Genomic DNA, 15,822 nt, shown 5'->3' on the forward strand with positions numbered 1-15,822 from the left:
GCTTACTCCCCTGCCCACTAGTGGGTTCCTGAGTGCAGTACCCAGGCCTCAGCTTAGGGCCTGACTTGGAGTTTTCCTTCAGAAAGTGCCCCTGGAAATGATACTAATAACTATATCTTCCACTTAAAATCACTGTGATAAGCAGTCTACATTATTTCATTTACTTTTCATTGCAATCAGCATCTTCAGATTCCAGATATGAAAACTGAGGTTCTGAAAGTTTAAGTAACTTGTCCAAAGTCAAACAGTTAGTGAGTGATAAAATAATTCTAAACTTCTGTTCTTAATTATAGTATCTGACATTGAGCCTGTGCTGAAAATTCCCCATGGTTATGGGTCCAGGAAAGAAATTGTCTTTCCCCAGCCAGATATCAGGAAGCACTGAAAGTCTCTGAAGAACATCCTTACCATATAGAGATGCAGGCACAGCATTTTTCAGTAGAGAAGTTTGGAAAATGAGTAAAAAGTAGATGAGGAAGTTCTTCTCTCTGGTTTCATGACTAAGGGCTCTGAAATGGAATTCAAGAATAAGAGTTATAATAGTAATAGTAGTAGTAGGAGCAGCAGCAGTAACTAATATTGAGAACTTACTATATGCCAGGCATTCTTCTAAGATAGTGGAATTAACTAAAGTATATTAGGAATCACAAGACATGTAAACAGATTATATTATTACATTTACCAATTAAGTGATGGAGATTATAAGTATTTTTAAAAGACCAACCTAAACTAAAACCTCAAGAAAGATGGAAAAATAAGGGAATCAAAAAAGATATATCTTGCAAATATTACCAAAAAGGAAACTAGGCAAGCAATATTAATTGCATTAAAAAAATTTAAGATTAATAAAAATAAGGAGCAATACAAGGAATAATAAAAGGAACATTCAAACAAAAAATGTGGAATAATAAAGGCTTCAAATATGCACCAAACAACATGGGCTCTGAGGCAGATTGTATTTTCCAAAGTTGGCCACAAAAATATCTCCCATTCCACATGATCTTCTGCAGTGTGACCCTGTTACTCCCCATGAAGAGATAGAGTCTGATTTCCCTGCCCTTAAATCTGAGTTGGCTTTAATCACTGGGTTGAAACCAATAAGATGAAACAGAACAGATGCTATGAGGTTTCTGAGGGGCATCGTCAGAAGAAGGCTTGCATTTCTTCCTTGTTCTCTTGAAACCCACTCTCCAGACTCTCCTCCTTGGGGTGCTCCCTCTCAGAACCCAGCTGAATGCCATGCTATGAAAAAGTCAGGTTCATAAAGGGCCATGTGTAGGTGCCTTGGACATTAGCCTTGGCCTTTGAGTCACCACTGCTCAGGCTCTAGACTTCATGTGAAGAATTGTCCAGGTGATCCCAGTGCTTAGCTATTTGAGTCATTTGCTCCACAGGTTGAGGAGAAAAGACAGGCCATCACCAATATTCCCTGCACAGATTCCTGACTCAGAATTCATGAGCATAATAAAAATATTATGTGTTATGCCACTAAGCAGGCTCTGTTTTACAGTGATAGATAACCAAAATAGGCTCAAAATATAATAAATCAAGTAAAATAAACTGCATAGGCTCAATATGTATGACATAAAAATTTTTTAATTTCAAAGAAAATTTTAAAATTTATAATCATAGTAGAAAATGTTAACACAGCTCTATCAAAAAACAATAGCTCAAACAAAAACAAAATTGTAAGAATAAAGAACAACACAATTAGCAACTTGATCTAATAGATAGGCAAATTCTAAACCCACAAAATAAATAACATATTCTTTACACATTTAAATGCAACACTTATTTTTTTCATTATTTTTTAAATTGATTTTGACCTTGCATTAGGTGACAAGAGAAGTCTAGAATAATTTTAAAGAATCAAATCAATACTATACAGACAACATTTCTTGATATAACACAATTAAATTAGAAATGAACAAAAAAAAAAGAAAAAAGAAATGAACAATAACAAAGAAAAGCAAAGTTGGAGGTATCATGTTCCCTGACTTCAGCCTATACCACAAAGCTATAGTAATCAAAACAGTATGCTACCCACACAAAAACAGACATATAAATCAATGGAACAGAACAGAGAGACCCAAAAATATACCAATGTTATATGGTTAATTAATCTACAACAAAGAAGGCAAGAATATACAATGGGAAAAAGACAGTCTCTTTAATAAGTGATGTTGGGGAAACTGCACACCTAAATGCAAAAGAATGAAACCAGACCAATTTCTTTAACCATATACAAAAGGAACTCAAAATGAATTACAGACTTAAACATAAGACCAGAAACCATAAACTCCTAGAAGAAGTCAGTACACTCTTTGACATCAATCTTAGGAATATTTTTTTGGATGTGTCTCCCCAAGGAAAGGCAACAAAGCAAAGTATATAAATGGGACTACATCCAACTAAAAAGATTTTGCACAGCAAAGGAAACCATCAACAAAACAAAAAGGCAAACTACTGAATGTGAGAAGATATTTGCCAGTGATATATCTGATAAGGGGTTAATATCTAAATTATATAAAGAAATTATACAACTCAATATCAAAACAAACAGACAAACAATCCAGAGTGGTGGCCAAGATGGCAGAGTAGGAGGACCCAGAGCTCACCTCCTCTCACAGACGCACCAACATTGTAACTACTTACAGACCAACTATCGATGTGAATGACCTGAAAACTAGCAGAAAAGATTTTCCACAACTAAAGATCTAAAGAAGGAACCACAAGGAGATGAATAGGAGGGGTGGAGATGTGGTGTAGTCAAGACCCACACTCCCAGGTAGGGAACCCACAAATGGGAAGATAAGCACCACTGGAAAGGTTTTCCCCAACTAGCGAAGGATCCAAGCCCCATATTGAGGGCCCCAGCTCTGGGGTCCTGCACCAGGAAGACAAGCCCCCAGAACATCTTTCTTTTAAGGTCAGTGGGGCTTGAGTACGGGTGAGCCAGAAGGAGGTAGGAAACAGAGACTCTGTTCTTAAAGGGCTCACACAAAATCTCACACACTCTATGTCCCAGTGCAGAGCAAATTTAAAACTTTAGGTACATTCCTTTTGATTACAGAAAAAATTCAAACGAAAGTAGAGAAGAGTATAATGCAACCCTATGTATCCATTATCCAGCTTCAATCATTATTAGCATTTGACTGTCTTGGAGTAAAAAACATCATATCATTCCATCCATAAATCCTTCAGTGTGTATCTCTAAAAGATAAGCATCTCTCTCTTTTATTAAGCAAACCACAATTCTGTCATCACACCTAAAACAACTAATAGTAATTCCTCATTAATTTTTATATAGTTAGTTTGAATAAGGATTCTAAACAAGGTCTATATATTGCATTTGGCTTATGTGTCCTTAGGTATCTTTTAATCTATAAGTTCAACTCTCTCTCTCTCTCACTAATTACTTGTTGAAAAAGTGGTGTTTTTCTTGTGGAATTTCTCATGTTCTGGATTTTATTGATTCTGCCCTCGTGGGGTCAGAATGTTCCTTGTTTTTAACATGGAATATTTAACATATTCCTTGTTTCCCTGTACTTCCTATAAATTATTAGTTAGATGTTGAGATCTAATTTGGTCAAGGTTTGGATTTTTGGCAAGAATACATCATAGGTGGTGGTGTGTACTCCCAGCACATCAACTCAGGAGACTTTAGAAGTCATCAGGGATTATTGCCCACCTTCGTTTGACCATTAAGAGCCGCAAAGTGGTGATCTCCTAGAATATCATTTTTTATTTATTAACTAAAATTATTCTAAAAAGAGCTTTCCTTCATCAACTATTTAGTTACCCCAAGGTATGGTTTGTATCAGGAAAGCAGGATAAATACTGACACTTCCCATTTCTAAAAGGTTTTCAGGACAGTAATTTGATCTCCAAACTTCAAAGATTCCATGAAGGATATTTTTAGTATCATTATGAGTTCATGGATTTTAATATGCGTGATGTATTTCAATCCACTGCAGATATTATTCTTTTTGACGGTCATATTGTGCCATCTTTGGCCAATGACAATGAACCCCTTTAATTAGGCTTCAGGGCCCTATTGTTATGACCCTGGTAGTCTTTGATAGCTTCTTTGTTATCTATTGTGACAGATGTTCCAGGCTCATTTTGTACATTTTCTGCCCCAGATCTGGACTCAGCAATTCTTTAAGAAGCCGTGATTCCTTTCTGTGGGAATGATATTTAGAGAAATGCATTTTTTAATGGACAGATTGGAAATAAATTAGTTATGTGGTCATTTCAAGAAGCTAGAAGCAAAAAGTCCTTTAAAAAGTAGTGGAAGAAAATAATAAAGTTAAGGGCAGAAATTAGGAAATAAAAGATGGTTCCTTGCAAAACTAACAAAAATAGTTTAATAATAACAAAACAGACAAAATTTTAACCAGAATTTTAACAAGACTAAGTAAGAATGAAAAGGCAGAAATAAGCAATATTGTGGAGGAAAAAAAGAAGAAAAAGCTACATCTACAGCAGAGTCTAAAAATCATAACTTAATATTATAGATAATTTTCTCTCAATATATTAGTAAGCAGATATATTAGAATCTAAAAAACAAAGTGAAGACGAAAAGGAAACCTGAATAAACCAAAGAACTATAAAAGAAATTGAGTTGAAAAGGGGAAAACTCTTCTTCACTCCCAAAGACCCAGAGCCAGGGGAGTTTGGTCAAAGTATTAAGGAATGTGTAAAGTGAGATTTTTGCTTATCCGTTACCATATCACCAGAAACTAGAAGAGGGCCTGGCACATAGTGAGTACTCAATAAGTATGTGATAAATAAACAATCCTGATCACAGATAAACTGTCTCAAAGAATGGAAAAATATGGAATGATGGAAATTAACTGATGGTGTTACTGAGTCCAAGCTCATACTGCTCACTACATGACGGGCCAATAAACCAAGAGACAAGTTGCTGGGGCAAGGAATAACAACTTTATTCCGAAAGCCATCAGACTGAGAAGATGGTAGACTAGTGTCCCACAGAACCATCTTACCTGAGTTAGAACTCAGGCATCTTTTATACTAAAAGGGGAGAGGTGTGGCTAGTTGTTGCAAACTTCTTGGTGCCAGAATCCTTTGGTCCTGCAGCTGTCCATGGAGGTCTGGTCACAATGTTCCTGTAAACCTCCAACAAGACAATCATTATTTTCTGTTCTGCAACTTTTTATCTCTACATGAATGGAAAAGTGTTATACCATTAAAGGTCAAACCTGGGAAGCAGAGCCTTGAGAATGTGCTATTAGGTATATTTCAGGCTACAGGCAACATTACTTTACAAAGGTGCAGAGCCAGCAGACTTAGCACAGGCAACAGAGCACAATGGTGAGAGCTAAAGGAATAGGTCCAATATGGAGTCAGGCTTGTTCTTCACTGTTACAGTAGGGGAGGGCACAGGCTCAGCACTAAAATGAGGGAAGGAAGGAAGAAAGGAAGGAAGGGAGGGAAGAAGGAGGGAGGGAGGGAGGGAGAGAGGGAATTATAGATCGATCTCATTTATAAAACTAAATGGAAAAACTTAGGTAAAATATCATTAAATTGAATACAACAGTATAATCCGATAAGATAGGGCATATCCCAGGAATGCAAGGAAGTCTATTCATATAATATACCACAATACCAAATTAAATGAGAAAAACTATGTGATTAGCTTAGTAAATGCAGGAAAAGATTTGATGAAATTTAACACTTAATCAGGATAAAAAGTAACTTCTAATAAAATAATTATTATTCTTTTAGAAAATAATTTATTTAACATGTGACAGGGCATTTATCAAAACCTAACACAAATAATATGTTTAATAGTGAAACATTACAGGTCGTCCCTTTAAAATCAAGAACAAGGCAAAAATGCCTCCATCATTGCTTCTATCCACCATGGTACTGAATACAAGCAATTCAATTCATACAAACATAGAACTGAAAAGAGGAAATTAATTTGCAAATGAGAGAATTCAGCAAGCTTGCTAGAGCTAGGAGTTATTTACAAAAATCAATTGAAATTCTATGCAATAGCAATAATCAAATAGAAAAGATAATAGGAAAAGATCCCATTCACAGTACCAAAAGATTAAAATCTGTAAGGAGTCTTGGAATAAATAGATGTGCTTTATGAAAAAATTATAAAGTATTATTGAAGTACATGCAAGGAGACCTGAGCAAACAGAGAGATACTCCACGTTCATAGACAGGAAGACTTAATCTCATAAAGATGTCAAGGTTTCCCCAAAGTAACCTATAAATTTAATGTAATTCCAATCAATATCCCAACAGGGGTTTTATTTATGGAATGTGATAAGCTCATCCTTAAATTCACATGTAAGAGTAAAGGGCCAAGAAAATCAATGATTGTTCTGAAGAAGAGGAGCAAGGTGGGTAGGTGGGGAGAGGGTGGGACTGAGAGATGGCAGTGGGGCAAGGCAGGAAGTTACTTGCCCTTCCATATATCAGACTTTCTATAAAGCTATTGTGATTAAGAAATAGTGTTACTGGTGCCAAGATGGACAAGTAAATCCAGCTCTGCCACTTATTAGCTATGTGACTGGGGCAAAATTCTTAGCCCTCTGAGCAACTTCTTTCATCCTATCTGGAAATTTAATTTTATATCATCTACATCATAGGTGGGTTATAGAAACTACATAAAATAACGGATTTCATTACTGCCATTGCCTTTCATTTCTTAAGACATAATTTTCCTCACCAGAGCCAAAATTAGGTCAGAGAAACCAGGACTTGGTTACTAAGGAGTAAGAATTATAAATAATTTCTTTTAATTGTGTGAGTCTTAAACTTATTACATGTGGCATGCATGCCTTCATCAGCACAGAATTAAACTGAGGCTATTAACTCAGAATATCCAGTTAGAATAGGAGGCCAAGGTCAGCCAGCATGAGGATAGCAGCTAACACTTTATACTGCTTCTCTGATGCCAAGAACCGCTTTTTACAGTTCTGGTCTAAAGTTGGTGAGCAGGGCTCTGGGACACAGTCCTGACTGGAACCTCTAGACCCCAGAGATTCTCACACCTTTTTTTCCACCACTACAGACATGATCCATGATGTCCCCTTGAGGGTCAACGCCATGGATGTACTCCGATTATGGGCTGCAGCAAGATAAAATCGACTATGGTTTATGTGTAATGCCTAGCAATTCCTTTCTCTCCTTCTCAAGAAAGTCATTAAAAGCAAATGAGATGGGTTTTAAGGGGAAAACTCTGAAATGGCTGTAATTTTTATGAATTAGATTGCTCAAATGAATTAGATTGCTCAAAACTTTGTTACCGAGTCCAAGCTCACTCTGCTTGCCTCATGACAGGCCAATAAATCGGAGACGAGGTGTTGAGGCAGGGAAGACGACTTTATTCGGAAAGCCGGCAGACCGAGAAGATGGCAGACTAGTGTCTCAAAAGAACCATCTTATCAGGTCTGGATGCCAGTCTCTTTTATAGAATCAGAGAGGGAAGTAAAGTAAAAAGGCAGAATAGAGAGGGCGAGGCGGGGAGGAAGTAAAGTAAAAAGGGCCATCAGTCTTGCAAAACATCTCCTGGAATGGCCAGCCTTGGGGAGGGGATGTGTTAATTTCTTCTTTCTTGCAGCTATTCACAGGTGGGTGGGGTTTCCTGAGGCAGACCATTATGTATGATTATAATAACAAAAGCAACAAGAAGCAAAGGTTAAAGTCAAAAAGAAAGATCCAACATGGAGTCAGAATTGGCTCTTCCCTGTTACAGCTTCACACCTTTCTTACAGCAATCATTACTGTCACAAGAGCACAGCTGAGCCTCTAAACATTTAGCCTCAGGTATCACCTCCCCTAGTGACACTGTCTTCCAATGGCAGGAACAATCTTCTCTTCTCAGTCGTCACAAATCTCCAGGAGGAGCCTGAACTCTCTCTCTTTCCACCCCCTGGATGGCGGTGGTCACTTCCAGCAGGTACCACACATCTCTGTATCGCTTGGGAACTCTCATCACGCTGTCTACGTTTCATAAAATGAATTCTGAAGGTCGGAAATCAAAATCCTATCTGGGCTGAGTTTCAGGTTTCCTGGTTCAAAGAGGAAACGGGAATCTTTTGGTTCAGTGGCACTTTTCAAAAGAAGTGTAATTGAAGTCTGAAATGTTGCATAAATGGAAGATATAAGTTTTAATTGAAAAATAATTATAACCACTTAATCATTTTTAAATGAGGGCTGTAATTGCAGTCAGCGCACAATAGCCACATACAGACACTGAGATTTGCGCAATAAAGCAGGGATGGTACAGCTTGATTTGCTAATAGCACTTCCACTTCTCCTCCCTTTGTCTCAAAGATTAATTCAGGCAAGGGCTATTAGTGCTGTTAATTGGTTCTGCAATTTAGACCTTGTGCCTGTGAATGAATGACTGATGTAGTCACTCAGCCAATAAATGGGAGCACTCTGTCACCACTCCCCATTGTCCAGCAGGGCGCCGTCTCGCTGCCCAGCTTCCCTCCTGCCAGCCCTTGGAGACAAAAGAGGCCCAGCGCCTCTTCTGGGTCACAGCTTCAGCAGGACCTGAGATAGGTCAACAAGATGCCTTTGAAATGAGGCTGACTTATTGAGTCTAGTGGATACTCAACTAGCACTCTTCCCCCTCACCGGAGGAAGGGTTTTGTTTTGTTTTGAACCCTCCTCTTACTCCGTGATGAGGCTGGGAAGGAATAAGAGGCCCAGCTGTCATGGAGCTTTGGCAAAAGAAAGCGTCAACCGTAACATTAGCTTGAAGATAAATGCACCCCAGAGCTCAGGAAGAAAACATTCTTTAATTGCTGCAGTGCCTTCTTGGCATGGGCACGGCACCCCCAGGGATGCTTTGGAGAGTTATCAAACCCAGTGGGGGTCCATACCGATTGTGCCAACCCCTGAGGACTTTGGAGCTAATTGCAAGCTGAAACACCACCAAAGAGGCATCCTGATTGAAGACTCACTCACCAGCATGGTCATTTGCAAAGCCATGTTGGATTTCAGGATTCAGAAAAATTTCCATTGCTCTACGAAAGAGTCCTCCTCTAGGGCTGCAGGTCCCTCCCTTGCTGCCACAGATATTCAAATGGATGCTCTTCAGAATGAAGACATTGGGAATGAACGGCACCTGCCATTTTAGCTCCTGAGAGAAGCCTCAGGCCAGGAATTGACAAAGAAGATGAGGGTGTGCAATGCCCTGAAGAGGAGAGGGGATTGGAGATGAAAGGGACTTCTGTGACCCACTTGACATTGAGCGTGGATGTCCCCTGAATTCTGTGCAAATCGTGTACTGAGGTTACACGTTCATGCTTCTGCCCCACCCACCCACCCACCCACAAGTCTGTGTTTGGTTTGGATCCCATTTACTAAGTGATTCTTCTCTCCAAAACAGAAGTTAAAAATCTCTTCTACCCATACAACAGAAACTATACTATATGGGCTCAGATGAGACAGAGAAAGGGAAGCAGCAAGCACCAAGAAGCAGTTTCTGGAATAACAAGCTACAAATTTCCAGCCACAGACTCAGATGTTTAAGAGAGTAACTTTTTCCATTCTTTAATAACTGAGCATAATTTTTACTTTGAGCCCCATTTCACTCAATGACCAAAACTCGTATCTTTCTCCTATGTTTTCCTGAGGGTTGAATCCAAGCTCCAGAGCCGATATGGTATAAAGGCATCAGGTAGGCATCGTCTGTAGTGAATTTAAAAGCAATAATAAAGTCTAATCAACGTCAATCTGCTTTTTATTATCATCATGTGACAATTCTATAGAATGTCAATGATAAACTTCTCCCCTCCCAAAGTATCTTTTGTTGGTCTAATATCTAAACAATTGCTGTGGATACTCTGAGTACTATATATGTAGGCTCCAAATTAGGATATTTTTATGACTTCTCTTTTAATAAACAGTTTCTGCCTGGAAGTTAATTCAGAAAGTTTCCTGCTGCCCAGCTGGCCCCAACACACTTGAACTTAGCTGCACACATTTGTTTTAAGAGTAAATTTTAAGGGTTCAGAATCACTGTGTTTGCTTCAGGCACAGTTTAATATCTCCAGCTCCTGTGGTACTTCATATCCCTGCATTTAATCAGTAGATTTGAAATAAGCCATGATAGCATGGTTATTGTAAAGACAAAGAACACATGTTATTTCAATTCTGTCATTCTCTGAGACCACTTGGAGTTTTTCTTGGTTTAAAATTTAAAGGCGAGTGCAAACTACAGTGTAATTCTTTCTTTGTTTAAAATAATCATAACCTAAGTAGAAAGTATTAATTCACTACTTTTCCCCTTTCCTGTATTGTAGTATTTGTTTTACTTTTACTTATTTTTTGTTTCCTGACATGATTATATATGGACGTTTGAGAAAAGAAAACTTGCACTGTTTACATTTTTTTCTTTGGCCATTGTTATTATTTGTTTCCTTTCATGATTATACTGAAAATAATTTGGTCCTATAGAGGGAGGAAATGTTGACAAGTGATCCTCTGTGGGTGTCAAATAACAGTGGACACACACCGTTGTTAGAGTGGACATACTGATCACTGAAACGAGACCTTTTCTTGGTCTCTGATTTGTGGACCTTTTGTGTCTAAGGATGATTGGGAAAGCAGGGTCTGCTTGGGATGTCACCCACGAGTAGTGGAGGACTATTCCAAGACTGGGTTTGAGTAGACACCGGGGAAGGAAAATTGTCTTAGGTTTGTAACCTATGGGTTCAGCTCCTTCACTGTGTTTTGTAAAACATACTGGAGGGAAGAAAATCCCTGAGCTTTACTCTCATGATTACACTGGGCCCTTACACTGAACTGAAACATGACAGAAAGAGCAGGAAGGATCAGCCAACAAGTGCCACCATTACATCTCATGTAAAGATGTGTCTGGCACAGCAAGAGCTATGGAGACACATAGAAAAGGTTCCCAGAAACCCGGTCGCTGCCAAAGGGCCAGGAGTGGCCATTCTATTCCTCATCCCAGGTGAAGACTTTCAAAAAGCTCCATAGTGAAGAGAAAATTGAAAGTGATGACAGAACCTATCGGTATATGTTTCATCAGATGGATACATTTATATTTAAGTTAAGTGTCCAGCAAAAAAATTGAGTTCAGTCTCATTAACAAACTTCTTTTTGGTCTTAATAAACATCCTCAAAGACTGTTTCAAATAGATCTGGATGGCCTGGCTTTTAGAATCAATGAGTAGGTCCCACAGAGATGCAGCTCTCTTCCCTACCAAAGGCCACATTAGCAACCTTATTTCTGTCTGAGTGAGCTTCACACTACACTCACATTCTTCTAAAAAATAAATAAAAATACCATAAAACCTTGGGTTGCACAGAAGATAAGAATCTGAAAAGTACTTTAATCTAAGACAGTAATTGGAGGCATTAATCTTATATATAATTGGAGGGTAGAGACCTCTGCCCATCAATTTGACATTAATTTCACTGAAAGAAGATATTAAGACACAACCTTGTAATGGAATTATTAATCTGATTAAAACTTTACTCATGAACATGAACAAGCAAATCGAAAGAGAAGAAATAAAGATGTCCACAAATACAGAAAAAGGTACTTGGCAGACAATAATCAAAGAATTGCAGGTTAAAATGGGGCATCACTTCCATCTATTCTTTCTTGAAAGTAATAAAATATTGATAATCCTCAGTTTTTGAGGATATGGAAAATTGTCATTTAAATATACTGTTTTTTAGCAGGAGTATAAGCTGATCTAACTTTTTGAGCAGACAATATGATCAAAATTTTAAATATGTACCTTTTTTATGCTCATACCAGATATTTCACTTCAGGGAGTTTATCTTTAGGAAATAATGAAATGAGGGGGAAAAGATTAATGTTCTAAGATATCAATATCATTGATGTCATTATAAATAATTATAATTTAAATATTGGAAACAACTAAATATACATTATATGCGACTGATTATTTTTTAAACTAGCTGAATTTTTTCCCTTTTTTGTTAACTGAAGTATAATTAATTACAATGTTTCATGTGTATAGCAAAGTGATTAGAAAAAATATATATAGAGAGAGAGAGAGATCTATATACATATATTCTTTTCCATTATAGGTTACTACAAGATATTGAATATAGTTCCCTGTGCTATACAGTAGGTCCTTGTTGGTAATCTATTTTATATATAGTAGTCTATACCTGTTAATCTCAAATTCCAAATTCATCCCTCCCCCCCTTTCCCCTTTGGTAATCATAAATTTGTTTTCTATGTCTGTGAGTCTATTTCTGTTTTATAAATAAGTTCATTTGTATTATTTTTTTAGATTCCACATATAAGTGATATCATATGATATATGTCTTTCTCTGTCTTGCTTACTTCACTTAGTATGATAATCTCTAAGTCCAACCATGTTGCTGAAAACGGCATCATTTCATTCTTTTTTATGGCTGAGTAATACTCCATCGTACCACATCTTTATCCATTCATCCGTCAATGGACATTTACATTGCTTGCATGCCTTGGCTCTTGTGAATAGTGCTGCTGTGAACATTGGGGTGCATGTATCTTTTCAAGTTAGAGTTTTCTCTGGATATATGCCCAGGAGTGGGATTGCTGGATCATGTGAAATAAATTACAGTATAGACCAATGATGGAATACTATGCAGGGTCTTAAAAGACTGGGGTAAATTTTGATGTAATAGCATAAAAAATTATCCCATTATATTTAAAAAATTAAAATTAAAAATAAAGAGGTTAAGAGCCGCATCGCGCCGGGTCCCGCGGTCACAGCTCTAGCCGCAGCCTTCGCGCCGTCGCCTCAGCTGCTCGCTTCGTGGGTCGGTCCTTCCAGCACACGGGCTCCAGCCGCGCCCGCAGCCCCCCTCCCAGCCCTTCAGGCCGCCCCGGTCTCCTCGCCCGGCCCGACCCAGCCCATGAAGATGGTGGACCGCGAGCAACTGGTGCAGAAAGCCCGGCTGGTGGAGCAGGCAGAGCACTACGACGACACGGCTGCGGACATGAAGAACGTGAGTTTCTCCTCCACCCCCCGCCCCGACCCTGCTGCCTCGCCCCAGCCCCTTCGCAGATGCGGGCTTTCGCTGGGTCGACTTGGGGGCTAGTCGCCCGTTGCTCCTGCAGGTGACAGAGCTGAATGAGCCACTGTCCAATGAAGAAAGAAACCTTCTCTCTGTGGCCTACAAGAATGTAGTTGGGGCACGCCGTTCTTCCTGGAGGGTCATTAGTAGCACTGAGCAGAAGACATCTGCAGATGGTAATGAGAAGAAGATAGAGGTGGTCTGTGCTTACCGTGAAAAAATAGAGAAGGAGTTGGAGGCCGTATGTTAGGATGTGCTGAGCCTGCTGGATAACTACCTGATCAAGAATTGCAGTGAGACCTAGTATGAGAGCAAAGTGTTTTACCTGAAGATGAAAGGGGACTATTACCGCTACCTGGCCAAAGTCTCCACTGGAGAGAAGAGGGCGACCGTCGTGGAGTCATCTGAGAAGGCCTACAGCGAAGCCCGTGAGATTAGCAAGGAGCACATGCAGCCCACTCACCCCATTAGATTAGGCCTGGCCCTTAACTACTCCGTTTTCTGCTATGAGATCCAGAACGCCCCAGAGCAAGCCTGCCACTTGGCCAAGACCGCTTTTGATGGCGCCATTGCCGAGCTCGACACTCTCAACCAGGACTCCTACAAGGACTCCACGCTCATCGTGCAGCTCCTCCGCGACAACCTCATGCTCTGGACAAGTGATCAGCAAGACGACAACGGTGGAGAAGGCAACAATTAAGGCCCCCAGGTGGGCTGGCAGCACACGCTGATGCTACTACTGCAGTCTTTATTTTTTTCCCATGAGTTGGGGGTCGGGTGGGGGAGGGAAAGGGAGCCATGACCTTCCTAGGGAGAAACCCACAACCTGTCCTGTCTTTGATCGCCTCTTTGACATTTTTGCCAAAATACCACTAGTGGAAAATCAGGCTAGCTGTGCTGGTATTGGAATAGCAGCCTCACACTGGCATATGGACTGTTCTGTAGATTAATGCAAGTGGAGCTGTCCTTAATTTAACTTATTGCTAGAATATAAGGTTTTAAGATGAAAAGAAAACTTAAACGGAATAGCCCTCATTCAATAAGTTCTGTGGGGCTTCCCTGGTGGTGCAGTGGTTGAGAATCTGCCTGCCAATGCAGGAGACATGGGTTCGAGCCCTGGTCTGGGAAGATCCCACATGCCGCGGAGCAACTGGGCCCGTGAGCCACAACTACTGAGCCTGCGCGTCTGGAGCCTGTGCTCCGCAACAAGAGAGGCCGCGACAGTGAGAGGCCCGCGCACCGCGATGAAGAGTAGCCCCCGCTCACCACAACTAGAGAAAGCCCTCGCACAGAAATGAAGACCCAACACAGCCAAATAAATAAATAAATAATAAAGTTCCGAAGCATTAAAAAAAAATAATAATAAGTTCTGTGGTTCCAGTAAGGATTTTTATGTACATATGCTTGTCTGTCAAGTTCTGGGTACTTTCTAGCTCATCTGTTTTAGCTGTGCATTTTGTTTTTCAGGGTGTACTCTACCAAACATGGAATAGTTAAAATCCCAAGCTGATAGACTTAGAACATAAGGTATATTTATCCTTGTGGTTTAGGCCTTGCCAGTTTTCAGAAGTTTCTGATTAGTTGACAGTATTAACACTAAATTGCAGTTTACAGTATTTCTACATTACAGCCATATGTGACATCAAGCCATTGATTGTGTGTTTTTCTTATTTTGGCTTTTACATCCTTATTCAGCCTTATCCAGGTTGGTTTTGCTGTTATCTATCTCCTAGGCCAAAAGGCTTCTCTGAGGAGAATCAAAGCTACTTTAGGTTTTGTTTAATAAGTGCTTGGCAGATGGCGGTGGGATTTTTGTCCTTCTTTCTTCTTAACTTAAATTCACCACAAAAATGATTAATCACTTTAATAGAAACGTTAAACACCACAAAAATAGAGAAAATTCAGGTCTGTATGTCATTTATTGTGCTGGTATTTCCAGAGAAATCCTGATTTTTTTCAGCTGCCATAGCTCCTTCCTCAGGGACTGCACTGCTGTCTCACTCCTCACGTGAGTCTTCCCTACTGTACCTTGTGCCCAGGGCATGCACTCGGGTGGGTTGAAAAGCTGTTGGGTCGTAGAAGTTGGCGGTCGTTTTGAGAAAGTTTGTGGTGCAGTGTGTGAAAATTCAGGTGCTAGGAACTTACTGGTAGAAAAATCCTAAAGGAAGAGCTCTATTCATAAACATTCAGTCCAATTTCGGTAGTCTCGTGTGTCAGTTTTTCTTTCCTGAAAACACTCCTTCCCCAAATAATCGTTGTAGGAAAATAAACTAAAATCATTATCAGATAATAAATACTTAACTCCTATTTGACCAAAACTTTTTCTATGTATTTTTTTTCTTTTTAATGAAAGCATAGAAGTTGGAAATTGATTTGTGCCATCTGTACACGTTTTAGAATTGAAGGAAACCACAATGCTATTTCCACAAGTTTGTTTCAGTTAGCCTTAGGTCCTTGGTTCTCATTTTGGATAAGTCTTAACACACGACCTGTTGCATGTGCATTCAGCCTTTTTTATAAGGTCAGTAACAGCGTGAACTGCTGAGATAGGTAATGACACCAGACTTGTTTGTTTCTTTGTTTTATTTAGGCAGGGAGAGGAATGAGTAGTAATTGAGGAAAACCTGACAGTTGCTTTTGCTAAAACCAAAATGGAGCTTCCAGTTGTGAAATGCACGTGTTGACCAGGATCCAGGTGACAGTGAAGATAGCAGAGTGTGACGATGCTCTGTAATGTGGCACAGTTACCCA

General features: G+C 39.4%; 1 pseudogene across 1 annotated transcript; it reads left to right on the plus strand.

Annotated features, from left to right (window-relative positions):
- Positions 1-9,342: 9,342 nt before the first annotated feature.
- LOC309659446 (14-3-3 protein gamma-like) lies at positions 9,343-15,591 on the plus strand (annotated as a pseudogene). Its single transcript has 2 exons — positions 9,343-13,002; positions 13,115-15,591. The product of its transcript is annotated as a 14-3-3 protein gamma-like (transcript).
- Positions 15,592-15,822: the final 231 nt, after the last annotated feature.

This window comes from Balaenoptera physalus (assembly GCF_965194825.1).
Source record: "Balaenoptera physalus genome assembly, chromosome: 4".
NCBI classification, from domain to species: domain Eukaryota; kingdom Metazoa; phylum Chordata; class Mammalia; order Artiodactyla; family Balaenopteridae; genus Balaenoptera; species Balaenoptera physalus.